Source organism: Eublepharis macularius, chromosome 7 (assembly GCF_028583425.1).
Source record: "Eublepharis macularius isolate TG4126 chromosome 7, MPM_Emac_v1.0, whole genome shotgun sequence".
In the NCBI taxonomy this organism is placed as follows: domain Eukaryota; kingdom Metazoa; phylum Chordata; class Lepidosauria; order Squamata; family Eublepharidae; genus Eublepharis; species Eublepharis macularius.
Window position 1 is genome coordinate 52,586,073 of NC_072796.1, and position 15,462 is coordinate 52,601,534.

The 15,462-nt window shown below is 42.6% G+C and overlaps 1 protein-coding gene across 2 annotated transcripts in view; it reads left to right on the plus strand.

Moving 5' to 3' along the window:
* The window catches only part of MBP (myelin basic protein), a 144,709-nt gene that overhangs the window by 37,968 nt on the left and 91,279 nt on the right, over window positions 1–15,462 (plus strand). The window lies entirely within an intron of this gene.

Genomic DNA, 15,462 nt, shown 5'->3' on the forward strand with positions numbered 1-15,462 from the left:
CAGTCTTTTGCATTGGATAGTGGCACATGGGGGAGCTGCAAGGACTTGGGGAAGGATCTCATCCCACCCCCCCGTTTTCTCTTTCCTTTCCATCACTGTTCCTCTTTCCCTTCCCTGACAGCCTCCCATAGCTTCTTCCTTTTCCTTTTTTCCTTCTTCTCTTCCTTCATGTCCTCATCTTCTCCTTTCCCTTCTTCCCTTCCCCTAGCATCTCCTCCCTAGGAAAACCATGGCTAAGATATGTAGTGGCAGCCACCAGGCACAGTTGCACAGCAAGGAAAGTTGCATGGTGGGAACCACTGGGGCCAGGGGATTCCCTGCTCCCACCCTCCATCCCCATTTACCTGGCTGGTGTGGGACAAGGCAGGGGAATGCACCTCCCGGGGTGCACCCCTGGGTGGCGCGGCATGCTCCTGTGCACTGCAGTGGGCCAATTTGGGCCTCAATGGGCCAAATTGAGCCCATTTGGTGCAGGGCCCATTGCGCCGCCCTGGCAGTGCTCTTGCGCTCCACAGCGGACTGGTTTTAGCAGAAACGGGCCTGATCTGGCACCAAATGGGCCCAATTCGGCAGAGCACAGGGGCAGTCCAGGGCTTGTCACGCCACTCCGGCAGTGCTCCTGTGCTCCACAGCGGGCCAACTTTGGCCGAAATGGGCCTGATTCGGCCCCAAAAGAGCTGAAATTGGCCCACTGTGGAGCATGGGAGCATTCCCAGGGATGGCACATGGACTGCACAATGATGTTATTTCCCACAAGTGATGTCATCATATAGGACATCTCAAAGGTGAGTGCCAGGTTTCCTACCTCCTGCCCAGAGGGTAAGGGGACAAGGCAACCCTATGAGGACCCCTCAAAGTCTTGAAGTTCCCCCAGTATCCCCCTCTTTCTTTCTGCTTGGACACCTCCATATCCTCACCTTTCTCTGTTTCTTTTACTTCTTCCTCCTCACCAACCAACTTTTTATCTGCCCCCCCCCTTTATTTACTTCATTTATACCCTGGCTTCCATCATTCTCTTTTCCTCCAATTTGTCCTCACAGAAATCCCGTGAGGTAAATTAGACTGAGAATGGGTAACTCATCCAAGATTACACAGTGAACTTCCACAACAGACACGGGATTTGAACCTGGATCTTCCAGATCCTTGTTTGAAATTCTAACTACTGTATCACACTGGCTTTTGTGTGGAGACTGCTATTGAATTGTAGCAAGCAACCAGGCCTGGATGAGTCATACAAGCCAGATGGTAGCAAATTGACTGATGGTTGCTGTTGGATCTGGCCCCAATGAGTCCTCCCTCTAAGGCCAAGACAGACCTGGAAAGGATTTGTCCCCTCACCCTTCCTTTTACTAACAGAAGCCAAGGCTTGAAGGCTGGCAATACTGTTGCAGTTGCCTAGCAATAGCTATGTGGCCACTGATTTTGTTAAAGCTACATGCACTACTACTTCTATTATTTGGTGGAGATGGGGGGGTTTAACACTCGAGTGTATTTATAAAATATATTTCAGATTTTTATACAAACTCGGGACATTTTTCAGGTTTGTAAAAAGACCTACCTTGTCTGTTCATGGCTCTGGTCTTTGGATTTAAATATCCACAGGTTTTGCCATGTTGGGAATTAGATATTGAAAAGGACTTGCATGGTGGGGCGTCTCATTCCACCCCCAATGTCCTCTTTTCCTTCGCTGGCTCCACCATGGCTTTTCCCCTCCACACATCCTTGTCTGCCCCACATCTGCAGCGTCTCCTCCCCCCTCCCCCACCGTAGCCTCTTGTCTATGACCCAGTTGCATGACATTTTTTATATATTCATATATAAGTAGCTCTCCCAAACATAACATTTTCATTCTGGATTATCTTCAAGTAGATTTCCTTTGGATTTTTTTTTGCCCTTTCCACTAAAAGCAAGCAAGCAAAAAAGTCAATCTCTTCATTTATAATGTAGAATCTAGAAGGTCTTCCATTTCTCCCAGTTAAGGAATTAAGAAAAGTGATAGATTGAAGGGAAGGAAGGGTTGTGAAGAATGCATCAGGCTATTTAGATGTAGTATTCATAGGTGATGTGAAAAACCTCTACCTGAGACCCTGGAGAGCCACTGCCAGTAGACATTGACAATACTGACTTTGTATTGTTGAAGGCTTTCACGGCCGGAGAACGATGGTTGTTGTGGGTTTTCCGGGCTGTATTGCCGTGGTCTTGGCATTGTAGTTCCTGACGTTTCGCCAGCAGCTGTGGCTGGCATCTTCAGAGGTGTAGCACCAAAAGACAGAGATCTCTCAGTGTCACAGTGACACTGTGATCCTGAGAGATCTCTGTCTTTTGGTGCTAACACCTGTCTTTTGGTGCCTACACCTCTGAAGATGCCAGCCACAGCTGCTGGTGAAACGTCAGGAACTACAATGCCAAGACCACGGCAATACAGCCCGGAAAACCCACAACAACCAATACTGACTTTGATGGGCCAAAGGTCTGATTCAGTATAAGGCAGCTGCAAGTGCATGCTATAGAGATTTCTGCTGTTGTAGACAACCTCCAAAAGATACTTCTGGGTGATTAGGTGATACTGAGTGTAGCAGATAAAGGGACTCAAATATTGTTTTTCATTTTTAACTATTTCACTTCTCTTTTTTCCCTTCAAAGATGAATAAGTCATCAGTCTGGTTTTGCCAGATGTTTCCACATACACTAAAACAAAACATCTTGACCAACATGTGTGGCTTAAAATAAGCATAGAGCTTGGATCTGTGGTTGCTTCTGCACAAAGATTTGTTCTGGTGTGTGATCCAAACTGGAGTAGTTTTTTTTGCAGGGGGGGAGTGCATACGTACATCATCCCCTGATTGTCAGCTTTATGGGCTTCACCCTGTTTTGCTCTGATCTTTCCCAAACATGGCTTGATGTGATCTTTTGGGGGAAATCAGAGTCAAAGCATGTTTGCATGCTGCGTAGATGGAAAGGTTACTAGTTTTTAAGGTTCTGACAGTATCAGCACCATTTTTCTTGCTCCAGCTCCCCCTCCCCGGATGGCTACCATTTTCACTGTACATCACCAGAGGCCTTTTTCTTGGGTTTTAAAAAAATCAGCAATTGCTAGATTGCTATGGTGTTATAACTTTATAACAATCTATTGCCATGATCTACTAGTTGTCAGGGCTTGCCGCGGCTGCCACTGGGCGTGGCACTGGGCGGTCTGCTCCTGACGTCACAGGGGGGCCAGGGACTCTGCAGGACCCTGCTCTGTGGAAGGAGGGGCGGTATACCTCACCCAGACTCCCTCTCAGTCCACTCGCTGGCCTGCTCAACCTGGCCTGCTTACCCTCTGTGTCCTCCATCTCCTCCTTCCAGAACTCTCCTCCAAGCCTCCACCCTTGCATCCTACTGCTCTCATTCCACATCATCACTCCTCACTCACACCCACCACCTCAGAGCTCTTCCCAGCCACCCTTTATAGGGCTTCCTATCTCCACCCCGCCCTCCTTCCAGGCTTGTTCCCTCTCCTGACCGGGCCCAGCTGTGCGTTCCCCCAGGTGTTTCCCTCCAACCACTAATCCCTTCTGGGCTCCTTTGCCTAGCTGGCAGGGTGGGGTTGAGTGTGAGCCATCCCCAGCTGAGGGCTCCTTGGCCTTGCTCACGAGGGGCTGCCCCAGCCAGCCTCTGAGCTACTGAGCTTGCCTGGCCTTGCTCATGAGGAGCTGCTTTAGCCAGCTTCCGTGCTGCCTGCTTGGCAATGCTGGGCGGGGCTACCCATCTCCTCCCGCAGAATGCCTGTGGCAGCCCCCCCTGTAGAGGCTTGGCTTCTAGCAACTCCTGAGCCAGGCTGCTGTCTTCTAGCCCTGGCGTGGCCATGGGCTGTCTCAAGCTGCTGCAGCAGGGGTAGCTGGCTGGGCTGCTGGGATCAGCCACAGCTGCACCCTGTTGGCTGGCTACTGGGCTTCTCTGGCTGAGCTGATTAGGGAAGGTGGGCCCAGCTGCGGCCCCTTGGCTGGCTGCCCAGCTCTTCCCACAGAGTGCCCTCAGCAGCTCTACCCGGAGGGGCTGGCTTCTGAGCACCTCCTGAGTCAGGTTGCCATCTTCAAGCTGGGGTGGATGCTGGGGCATGGCTCTGAGTTGCTGTGGCTGCTTCTCCCCCTTTGCAGGTAAGGGACCTGCTTGGGCTGCTGCTGGGTCCCAATTCTTCCTGCCTCTGCCCTCTCCCTTTGGTGTAGGCAGGTTCTGGCCCTGGCTGCTGGCTGAGGTGGCAGGACTGCTGTCTCCTGGCTGCCTCCCCCTGCTTCCTCTTGTTGAGGCCGGGGGCTGTGCCTCAGACCCCGGACACTAGTTACTGTAACCTCAGTTTTCATTTTTGTAAAAGTAAATTTCTATTCCTTTCCATTGTGGAGGTACTTCTGCAACAAAAAGTCTTTAATGAAAGCTGGGAATTCAAAGCAACTACTAGATTATGGCAATACAGCTGTATAATGCTCTAGCGATCTAGCAATTATTGCGTCTTTGTGTGTGTTTTAAAAGCCTGGAAAAAGTGCTTTGGTGATGCAGAGGAGGGGAAAAACTTGTTGGAGGAAAGTGTTTTCCAGATTTTTGTGTACATGATCCATTGCCCATGTGAATGCCTCTGCATTTGTGGCCACAATGATATGGAGAATTCTTGCTGTATGGGTGCAGCCTATGATACAGAATGGATTCTGAGATGTTCTTTTGAACATATATCCTGCCTTTGTTCAAGTTGTGTGTCCTTCGTTTTTTTTTTTTTCTGTATCTTTAGAGTGTACATTTCTGTGCATGTGTGAGACACAGGCTGAACATAACTCAATGGGACCTCATAATTAACAGCAATATCTTAGCTTCTTGCTTGTAACTGACAGATTGGCTCACTTCATACTGTCAGACCAAAATCACCATATTCAGACATCATGTTATTGGTTAAGCCATATTAAGGCCCAACTATTCATTACCTTTCTTTGCAGGTGAGGTTGAGGTTCTCCATACCTGACTTGCTTAGGAATGTCATAAGAAGGAACCCAGTTCTTCTTGGAACTGTTATGCGGGGCGGGGGGAGTTGCTGCTGCTTTCCCTCGCCATGCTGTTTTCCCGAGCTGCAATGTAGGAAGTATTCCAAGCATATGCAGCTCTGAAGATAAGCAAATAAATCTGTTTTGGACATTTCTGCAGGAACCCCTCTTCTACCCCCACATCACAGTTCTGGGCTCCTGCCAGTTTTAACAATGATATTCTCTGTAGCTGATGTATGGCTGCAGGCAGGGGTCATTTCATAGAAAAAGAGCTGGAGGAACTCATTAGCATAACTCATTAGCATGTGCCATGCACCTTGCCATCACCGGGTGTGTGTCGTTAGCATAACTGATTTGCATATGCCATACCCCCTGACCACCTATCCTGGCTGTTTTGGACCCAATCCTGGTCATTCAGGGCCGAAATTGGGCCCAAAATGGCAAAAATGGGGTGAAAATGGCTGAAAAGGGGCCCAAAATGATCAGGATCTGGCTGCTGCTAAGTTGGAGAGTGATCCACCACCCGTGAGAAGCCCAATCTGGGATGTTTGGGCCCCAATCCAGGCTGAAACGGGCCTCAAATGGCCGAGAGTCAGGTGGGTGGGGCCACCTGACATGTGACCTCTTTGGGGAACTGTCGGAACTGCGTTCCTGCGCGTTCCCCCTCGAAATGAGCCCTGGCTGCAGGGAAAGTGAGTTGGATCTGTGGAACCCCTATCTGACTCACCAAAAACTGTAACATGTAGCTTGACCCTCACACAGGAAAGAAGTCAAATCAGTCTAACTCACAGGAAAAAATGTTGGACATGATGACCCTTCTCTGAGCTATATGATAAATGAATAGTTGTATGTCTTGAAGAAGTAATGCTGTAAATAGAAGATGTTCACTGATAATACTAATGTAAGCAATTTATACATAGGTACTATCAGTTCTCTGAATAAAACTGATTAGAGCTCAAATTAGAATACTTTTCTTTGGATTGCATCCGTCCCAGTAGACATCCATCTGTAAATGGCCTGCTTTGTGACTTCAGGAGCCGTGGGAGAATGGAACTGTAGCCTTACTTAAATGGAATACAAGTGAATTTGTAATTCAGTTCTTGCCTCAGCCACATTTTTTTCCAGCCAATTTTTCATGAGCTACAGAAAATAGCTTTGAAATCCCATTAAGACTACTTCATATAGGAGCTTGATTTTATTAAGGAGGATGGGGTGGGGGGTTTGGCAAATAATGATTTCTTGCTCTCTGCTCTTTGCAAAGTGCTCTTCAATTGTTTTTGTATCTGAAGGAGCTGAGGAGCTTAAGATAAAAAAGTTTTTTGACAGAGCTGTATTGCTGATAAGTTCCCGCCAGTCAGTGCTTGATAATTGTTACTGAAATGATTAAGGCCACTGCTGAAACAGATGTTTGTGCAAGACAGGAAGCGGTAGTCGAAGTTGTTTTTCAGCTTTGGGCAGCAAAGTTGGTGCGAAAGTGTTAGAGGAAAGAATCAAACTTTGTCTTTGGTATTCCTCCTCTTTCTCAGATAAGCCTCATGCATCAAATAATGGCATAAAGTGGCCTGCAGAAAATGACGACACATGGAAAAGGTGATTTGCTAAGGTTGATTTCCCCCATAATTGGTATGGCATTTGTCATGCATTTAAACATAAAGGTTTGGATCCTATGAAGTGAGAGTGCAAAAAAGCTTGTAAATGTGGTTTTCCAGCTAGCCTCTAAAATCTACATGGAGAAAAAGCCACATGACCTGGGTTGAGACTGAAGTGAGGATGAGGAACATGGCGCAATTGCCTCCCCCATTCTCTTCAATTAGTGCTGCTTCTACTGGTGTAAGAACTTCCTATTTCTAGAAGAACCCAGTCTATGTGGCTCTCCTCACGGGAGCCCCTGAGCTGCATTTTTTCCCCTACGCTATCAGCTATTCAGACATCTCAGATGTTGCTGGGGAAGGAGGAATGGTGGGGAAGAACTGGGTCTGTGACTACATTGCACATGTGTTGGATAGGATGCAAGGCAAGGAGATTACTTTTCTATAAGGACACATCTGCATGTGTTTCCTAAGCTTTGAGTGAGGTGTTTTACCACTAAAGAAATAACGCAAGGAGAAATTCCTTCAAAATATGGACAGTGTTTGTATATTGTACAGCCTTCCCAGTTTAATAGTATGTTTTGTAACAAATTTTGGAGATGCATTAAATAGTTCTACTATTCTAAAACTTAACTACCTATGTAAAGTGATTACCTGAGGTAGGGCTAATGAACAGCCCAGTAAAACAATAGCAGTACAGTGAAGACAGTTTAGTTGCACTGACACTAATGGGTTTAAACCAAAGTAAGTCCCTTGAAGTTGTGAATAGAATTAATGCTAGTATCCTGTAGGGTAATTCATAGTAAGGAGAAGCCAAGACCAATTGAGATCCGCTTTGTAATCCGTCAGCTTTCTACAAATGACATTGTAAATCGTGTTGGTTTTAAGAAAGGCAGTATATAAATGGCTAAATAAATAAAGTCAGGGTTTTGAAAAATACATCGGGGATCTTTATCTTTTTTCTTCTTCCATAAATTGCCTGTGAGGAGCTTTGTGATACTTCATTTCAGTGATATTCTCCTGGGAAACAATTCTAGTCAACTGTGTTGACATGCCATAGCGGGGGTGATTCATCGATGGCTTATAGAACACAATTCACTGAGTACTTGAAAGAAGGAAATAGAAATAGAACAAAAAGAAGCCCTAGTGATCTTCTATACTCCCTTCCCCTCCTTCTCTGTTCCCCATAAGTGGGAGAAGGAAAAAACAACAGTATTTGTGAAACTGGAAGAAGCAGCAGAAGAAATTATTGCTGTGAGTTGCAGATGAGAACTTATTATGAAGAAAGTGAGAATTGTATTAATAGCACCCAAGAGGTTATTTTTGTGTAGAGAAAAACTACCAAAAAATTGTATATAAGGTGCTGGAAGGGAGAACTTGTGACAAGTGAGAAATGCATCATTTGTGGCTTTTCATCATTTGAAGGCATTAGCTTGAGACTTTTGCTTGAGTAATGTTGGCCACCCCTTATTCTGTAACTTTGCAAATTAAATCAAAGTTACCTCAGTATGTCTCTGTATGTTTGTGTAACACATGTCTACTGGTAACAATGGTTAAACTAGTAGGCCGTACTTTTGCTTTTAATGCAACAATAAGCCTGGTGTCTACAAAGAGCTCAGTCTATAACTAGGCAAACAGCAGTGTTGCTTTCAAGTGTTTATAACCATGAGCCATATATCAAAGGAAGATTAAAGCATTTCTGGGGATTCAGCTATCTGGAGTAACCACTTCCTTGGAGAACCATATGTGGATGTTGAACAGAGTTTACAAATATCTCTTTCATAAAGATTATGTATAAGTTTCTTTGTCAGTGTAGCAATTTAATTTTTTCAATTTGAAGCAAAATTGAGCAAACTAGATATGAATATTGGCCTGTTGACATGAGATGAGACAAATATATGTGTATTGGATCATGGAAGAAATATCTTCTTAAGGGTGCGAGGGCAATTCTGAGGCCGTGGATTTTTAATGCAGCTGCATGTGAGGAAAGGGATCACTCCTCCTTTTGATTGTAGCTTGAGTAACCACATTTCTAAAGAGGCTAAAGAATTGAACCTCTGCCAAGTTGTAATCTAGTTATCTGAAAGGGAGAGTAACCAGTCAGAACATCATTTTGTGTTGTCAGTTCTAATCAAAGAACACTCTTTGACTTCCTACATACACTCATTATGTCATTTAAGAATTAAGAATGAAGTTATCATTCTTTTAAAACACATTGTTTTAGAGATGCATTATGAAGGAAAGTCATTTTAGCCAAAACAACAAAATTAATGATGAACCATATTTTTAAAGAGCTGCATCTTACCAACCTGTATTGTTTCTTCAAGACTTTGAATAATGCCACTTTATAAATTCTTCATTCGGGCAGCCCTTGTATACAGTGGTATTTCAGGTAACAGTCATGCAATTCAAATTGAATGCTGAGCAAAACATGATTCTACAGCCTTTATACTTTATTAAATTGACTGTAGTTTTTCTTAATTTGTTTGTATTTTGGTTGCTAAACTTGGGAAATGGTCAGTGCACAGAGAAGTGCTTGTCACATCAATTCCTTTTCCACATGAGGGCAGCCTAGCCTTGAATTTTTTGGCTGGATGCACATTCTTGAGATGCTTTGGTGTAGGGTTCCATTAAGTCTGACCATCTCTTAATTATATTGCAGGAGATTTACAGTGCAATCCTATGAAGAGTTACTCCATAGGATTATAGATTTCAATGGTCTTACACCTGAGTAACTGCATAGGATTGCACTGTTAAATACTTTTAGTTCACTTCAACTGTGAAGGTTTCCAGTAACAAAGTTTCAGAACCTTTGAGTCTGTATACTTAAAAACAAAAAAGCATTTATATAAATGGCATTTCCCACATTTCATGGCAATATGAGCTGTACCTCAGAAGTGTTTCTAGATGTTCTCTTTGAAGAAAGGAAAATGTAAATTTCTCTTCTTGTATACTGTGTATCTTTTTGTAAGGAGGCTATATATCATGCTAGTATTTTCTGTTCTTCCACAGAGAGCCACAGTATCTGGCATCTACATTGTTCATACGGTCTGTTGGTAATTCCTGGCCAGCAGTCACAGTATTTCAGAGGAACATCAAAGCACCTGAAACTGAATAAAGTTGAAACTGTGCTTTGTTAGAGAGATGCTTCTGAAATACAGAATGTGTGTCTGTATAACTTAATATTTCTTTTAAAAGAAGTTGTTTAGCAGAAAGCCCCATATTATATTATCAAGCTTCTTGTCGTTGCCTAGAGTGTTTTATTCTTTATCATCGTTACCACCATTGGGCAATTTGTTTTTGACTGTGTTATGAGAGTAGACACTAGATGCATTCGATTCAATCAATAGGTGCTGCTTATGGTCCAAGCTTGCCAAACTTAACATCGATAAGCTACTGCTGTTTCTGCTCCGTGAGCTGCACAAAGATACTTTTGGTCAAATCAGGGTGGGAACCTCTGGATCATTAACCAACAGAATCCCTATTAGTAGAGGTGTGAAACAGGGTTGTGCTCTGGCCCCTCTACTATTTAACCTGTTCATCAATGATATCAATGAGACTCTGTCAGCTCCCCAATTTATGCCGCCTTCTCTGGGACAACAGAAGATTTCAGTTCTCCTTTACGCAGATGACATGGTCCTAACCTCCCTGACCAAGATCGGCTTGAGGAGACTCTTAGATCAGTCAGGCCATTATTGTGACGAAGAAGCTCTCGATGTCAACTACACTAGATGCTTGGAGAATAGGAAATTGATGGTAATGGAGATGCAAATAATAATACCGAGGAATGCTATAAAACACTGAAAGATTTGGCTGCTCCACTATTGAATGGATGATCAGTATTACTGTTGCACTTGCCTTCTGCTGTGTTTTGGAGGAAAGGATAATCAGGTCTATAGGATCTTCTCTGTTAAGTCCAACCACAAGACTTAATATCATTCTATAATCATGAGATGTCTTTGACCAATTATGAGAACCAGAGATCAGACTCTTTGTATGTTCTCTTGTAACCACATAAATCTACTTTTTAAAAATAGTATAGATATGATATGTCTTGGCTTGGTAAGAGCATGTGGATTGCTTCCAGCTGAACAGGATTCTCATTTTGCAGATGAATCAGCTGTCACCTGGGAGTGGAAGGCACTCCTTGGCATGGCATTTGAGTGAATCATTTCCTTATGTCTCAGTGTTTGAACTTGGATTCACAGATATTTCTCTGAAATTGTCACTGCCATGCACTATAAAGTGTTATTTCTAATGCCCTTTCAGGAATCAACCAGATACTGTAAAACCTTTTTATCTTTTTAATGGAATAATTATCTATGAGTTATTTTTCTAGCCACATTCCCCCTTGTTCAGTGAACCCTCTTTTGTTTATGGCATTTATAAGTTCCCTTTGTCAAAAACAGAATTCAGAGCCCAGTGTAGATGAAATCAATATAAGCTCTGCCGTCTATCAGCTGAAGCAAGCGGCTTGGGGTTTGAAAGCACCCCTTTCTGTGTCACTTTTCGTGTCAAGTGGCACGAAAAGTTTCACGCTACTTGCTTCAGCTGATGCAAGGGCACTCTACCTCCCACCAGCTGAAGCAACCAGCATGGCGTTTGAAAGCTTCCCTTTTTGTGCCACTTCTGAATCCGCTTTGATTTGGTATTTTGGGTCCAATTTGGGGTTGTTTTTTTACAAATCAGAATCCCGAATCACACACTCATAGTAAAAAGTTTATAAACGGCTTCCATTCAGCCAGAAATGTAGATAATCTCTTTATTCTAATCAGTGGAGTAAGTTTTGCCATTGACGCAAACTCCAAAACTTTTATCCACCATTCCTCCATTGTAGGCAATAGTGGGGTTTTCCATTTTTGTGCATACCATACTCTTGCTGCCGTGATCATACATAAAAATAAAGTTCCAAAACTTCTTTCCAACTGGCTGTTCATCATTCCCAACAAGAAAGTCAACTGGATTTTAATCTTCAAAATCTTCTGAACCATCTGTGTTTGTATTTGTGTACTTTTCTATGTTATAAATAAATTTATTAAAAATGAAAAAAAAATCTTCTGAACCAATGATTGTATCTGCAAGCAAAATCTTTTTGCTTTCTTACATGTCTGCCATATATAATAAAACTGCCATATATGATAAAACTACATACCAAACTACCAAATGTTTAGCACATTTCCAACATACATTTGAAGCATCTTTGTACATTCCAGCCAATTTTTCAGGAGTCATATACCAACGATACATCATCTTATAGAAATTCTCCTCAATACTAGAACTTAATGTAAATTTCAACCCTCTCGTCCACATATTTTCCCATTGCTCCATTAATATGTCATGTCCACAGTTTTTTGCCCATTTAATCATACATTCTTGCTCTTCTGTCTCAAACGCTAATAAAAATTTGTACATTTTAGAAATAACATGTTCATCATTTGTAGAGAGCAATTTCAAATTCAGTTTTAGATTGCTCAAAGTCATAGTGCCTCTTGTCTAACTTAAATCTTTCTGAAATTTGCATATAAGAAAACCATTGGCAAACATGTCCTTCTACTACTAAATCCTCTCTTGATTTAATTTTAACTTGACCTTGTGAAAATTCCAACAAATCACGATAAGTTAACCATTTAATTGGACTCACCATTTCCCTTCTAAAATGAGCTTCTTGCGATGATAACCAGAGAGGTATTTTCAAACAAAACCTAAGTTTGTATTTATTCCATACTCTCAAAATGGCGTGCTTGATGTAATGATTATTGAGTCAGCACCCTTTCGAAAAGCAATTCAGCCACTTATGGGACAAGCTTGAAACAAATCTTCCAGTCCTGCGTGAATGTTGTGAATGCTTTTAGTGTTGTAAATGCTGTGTGAATGTTTCCAATCCTGTGTGACTTATTAAATGATACTAAATAATTAAACAGGATTGAATGCTGTAGTTTTTGAATGATGTCGAAGGTCCTGTTGTGATCATGATCATACACACGCATTACTCTGGAAATCTCCTTCACTGTCACCTCGTCATAACTAATTAGTTTCTGTTATTCTCTGCTATCAATTTCTTAGTGAAAATCTGGATGAAACGTTTTAGATTTTTATTACTTTGATCTAGAAGTCTTCAAGAAACTCTTATTAGATGTCTATATTTTGCAGCATTTCAAACATTCTTGACTCTGGAATATAAAAGTTTATGGCCTTGGGATTATGTTAAGATAGGGTTCAAGTTTCAGTGTTGAAGTAAAACCATTTTACACTCCTTAAAACAACCTTTTGTTTAGGAAATTTTTTCTTGCCCGTTCATATTTCAGGATTTGTATATATCCCTGCTTATTTGCTTGATCATTAGCACAATATGGTAAGCCATATAGTTTATCTAACTCTGTACCTGGCCCCCATGTGGGTTGATAATCCAGAAAATGGACCCAAGTTCAGATAGGGGGTGTACTTCTGCAGACTCAGAGGACCCTTTGGATTTGCAAAAGAATAAAAAAATCCCCACCCAAGAGGGGGGAGAGTTGCAGGTGGGGAGGAGCAGGAGCTGCCATCACCTTCTGCTTCCATGAAAGCCAGGTGGTCAGAGGCAGTCATGTTGCAAGGGCTTGGGCAGAGGAGTGGGGAGCTACCATCCCCTGCCGCCACAGCAGCAGCAGCTGCCGCCACATGAACTAAACAGGCAGAGGTAGCTGCACTGGAGATAGGCCAACAAGTAGCCAGCTGAGCAAGCAAGAGCAGGGAGGATGGGATTGCGCCCCTGCAAGTGTCATAGGTCCCCACTTGTAATCGATTGCAAGTATCTCAGAGCATCTTACATAACATGGTGCCTTCCCTTCTCTCATTTGGGTTCCTATCAGGCTTAGATTAACTTCAGAGGTGGAATTCAAGCATTTTCTGATTGCTAGTAAACTTTCAGTCCATTTTGTGCTGTGAAGAAAACAAAAGCTATTTCCTGTGCTTTGAAAATGGGGAAAGGACATTCATGCCCTAAAAACAGAGATGTAAGATTCTAATGGAGCGTATTGGCCTCATCGTCTACAGCAGTTTCAACCTGAACTCTGTAAACTCCTAGATGAAGGTGCTTATGGAACTCTCACCTGCAACATTTTTCCTCCTATTTGGAAACTTAGGATTTCCAGAAGATTTTACCAAACGGCCATTGACAATGTGTGAATCTCTGTACAGCTTCCTTGGTTGTTGTTTATTTTTTTTAATTTACATGGTTTGCAGGCTTTCAGAAGGGCATCATAAAAGAAACGCCTCAAAGAAATAAATAATTTTACTCCATGCTAGAACACTAAGATATTTCTGCAGAAAAGTAATGGAGAAACAAATGAAAACAGAAGCAGATCTTTAAGAAAATATTTTTACCCCTGCTAGAAAACACCAACATTCCACTATGCAGTAAAAGTTTTTTTAATGCATTAGAATTGGGCAGGAAGGCGTGATCACTGAGGGGATGCCAAATGAAACAAAAAAGTCTTCACTTGCTGGTGGAAGATGCAACGGAAGGACACAGGCAAATCTCCCTGGGGAGAGAGTTCCAGAGTTTTGGTGCCACTATTGAGAAGACCCACTCCTAGGTTGCCACCAACCTAATTTCAGATGGTAGGAGAACTTGAAGCAGAGAGTCCAAAGATGATCGTAGTAGTTGGGTAGGTTCATAAGATAGCAGGCAGTCCCTGTTAAATGGTTGACCCAGCAGAAGTAATGCAGTGATAGCACTAACATAGGCGTTAATCTATACTTAATCTCCGTTCCTAACCACCAGAGTAAAATAAGGCTAACTAATATATCGTGGTGCAGATTAAATTGTTTGTTACTTTGGTTTTCTTTTGTTTGGGGGTCTATTTTTCATGTATTACTTACTGCAAGCTCCAGGTCAGAAGTTGAAATCAAAAAGTATTCTTTGGATAGAGTGTGCTTAATGTTTTTCTTTGCCACAAATATGAGTTTCTCCAGAGTCACTTATGGGGTGAGTTAGCAGATTTTATTTTGTTAGAAATTCTATATATCTTTGCCAGCCTCTTGTGTTCATGAAAATGGCAGGTGAGGCTCTTGGTTGGTCTTTTTGAAAATGCAAATACCTGCCATTTGGGAAAGCTTTCAGCACCCATGATGAGATTGTGCAGTGTAATTCCGTGATGATTTAATTTAAAGTGCTGAACAGCTTTTGTGATTAAAAATGACTAATAAAGGAATTCATTGTCTCGGTCAGGTCGGGTCATGGGCAGCTACACTTTGAACCTTAAGGGCACATTTTCCAGAGTCTCTGAAGACACTGGAAACTATAGAATATCTAGTAGAAAGGACTGCTCTGTTCCCCAGCCAAAGACAAAAGGCCAAGTTCCTAATATGTAGTATCGTAGACAAGACCTGGCTAAGCCAAAGGTCATAGATAGTTTGTGGAGTGCGGGTGGTGATAATGCATACAAGTATTCCCTTCTGCACCTTCCATGAGGCCTCATAAAGTTCACATTGCTATACTAGGTTACATCCCAATTGTAGACTCCAAGGTTCTTAGTTCAGCAGTGGCATGTTTAAAGTGGGGAATGCTCTGGTCATAATATGCATGACTCAGCCTTAATCTGAAAATGTCAGTACTGGGACTTACTAGGAAATTGGAGGATAGCAAAAAAAAAATGATGCTGTTGAAAAAATATACATGCAGTACCAAGTTTATAGCTGACTGTATGCTGGGAAGCAGCCACAGAAGATTTGCTGCTTCTTTCCCTACTGAGTGTTAAAGTACCAAAAGGACCTTTTTCAAATATGGAAATGGCCTGGGGAGGACAAGGCCAACACTTCTTCCAGGGTTATGGCCCTAATCCGTAATGTCCCATGTGCAGTTGTTCTCGAATCCCAAATAACGC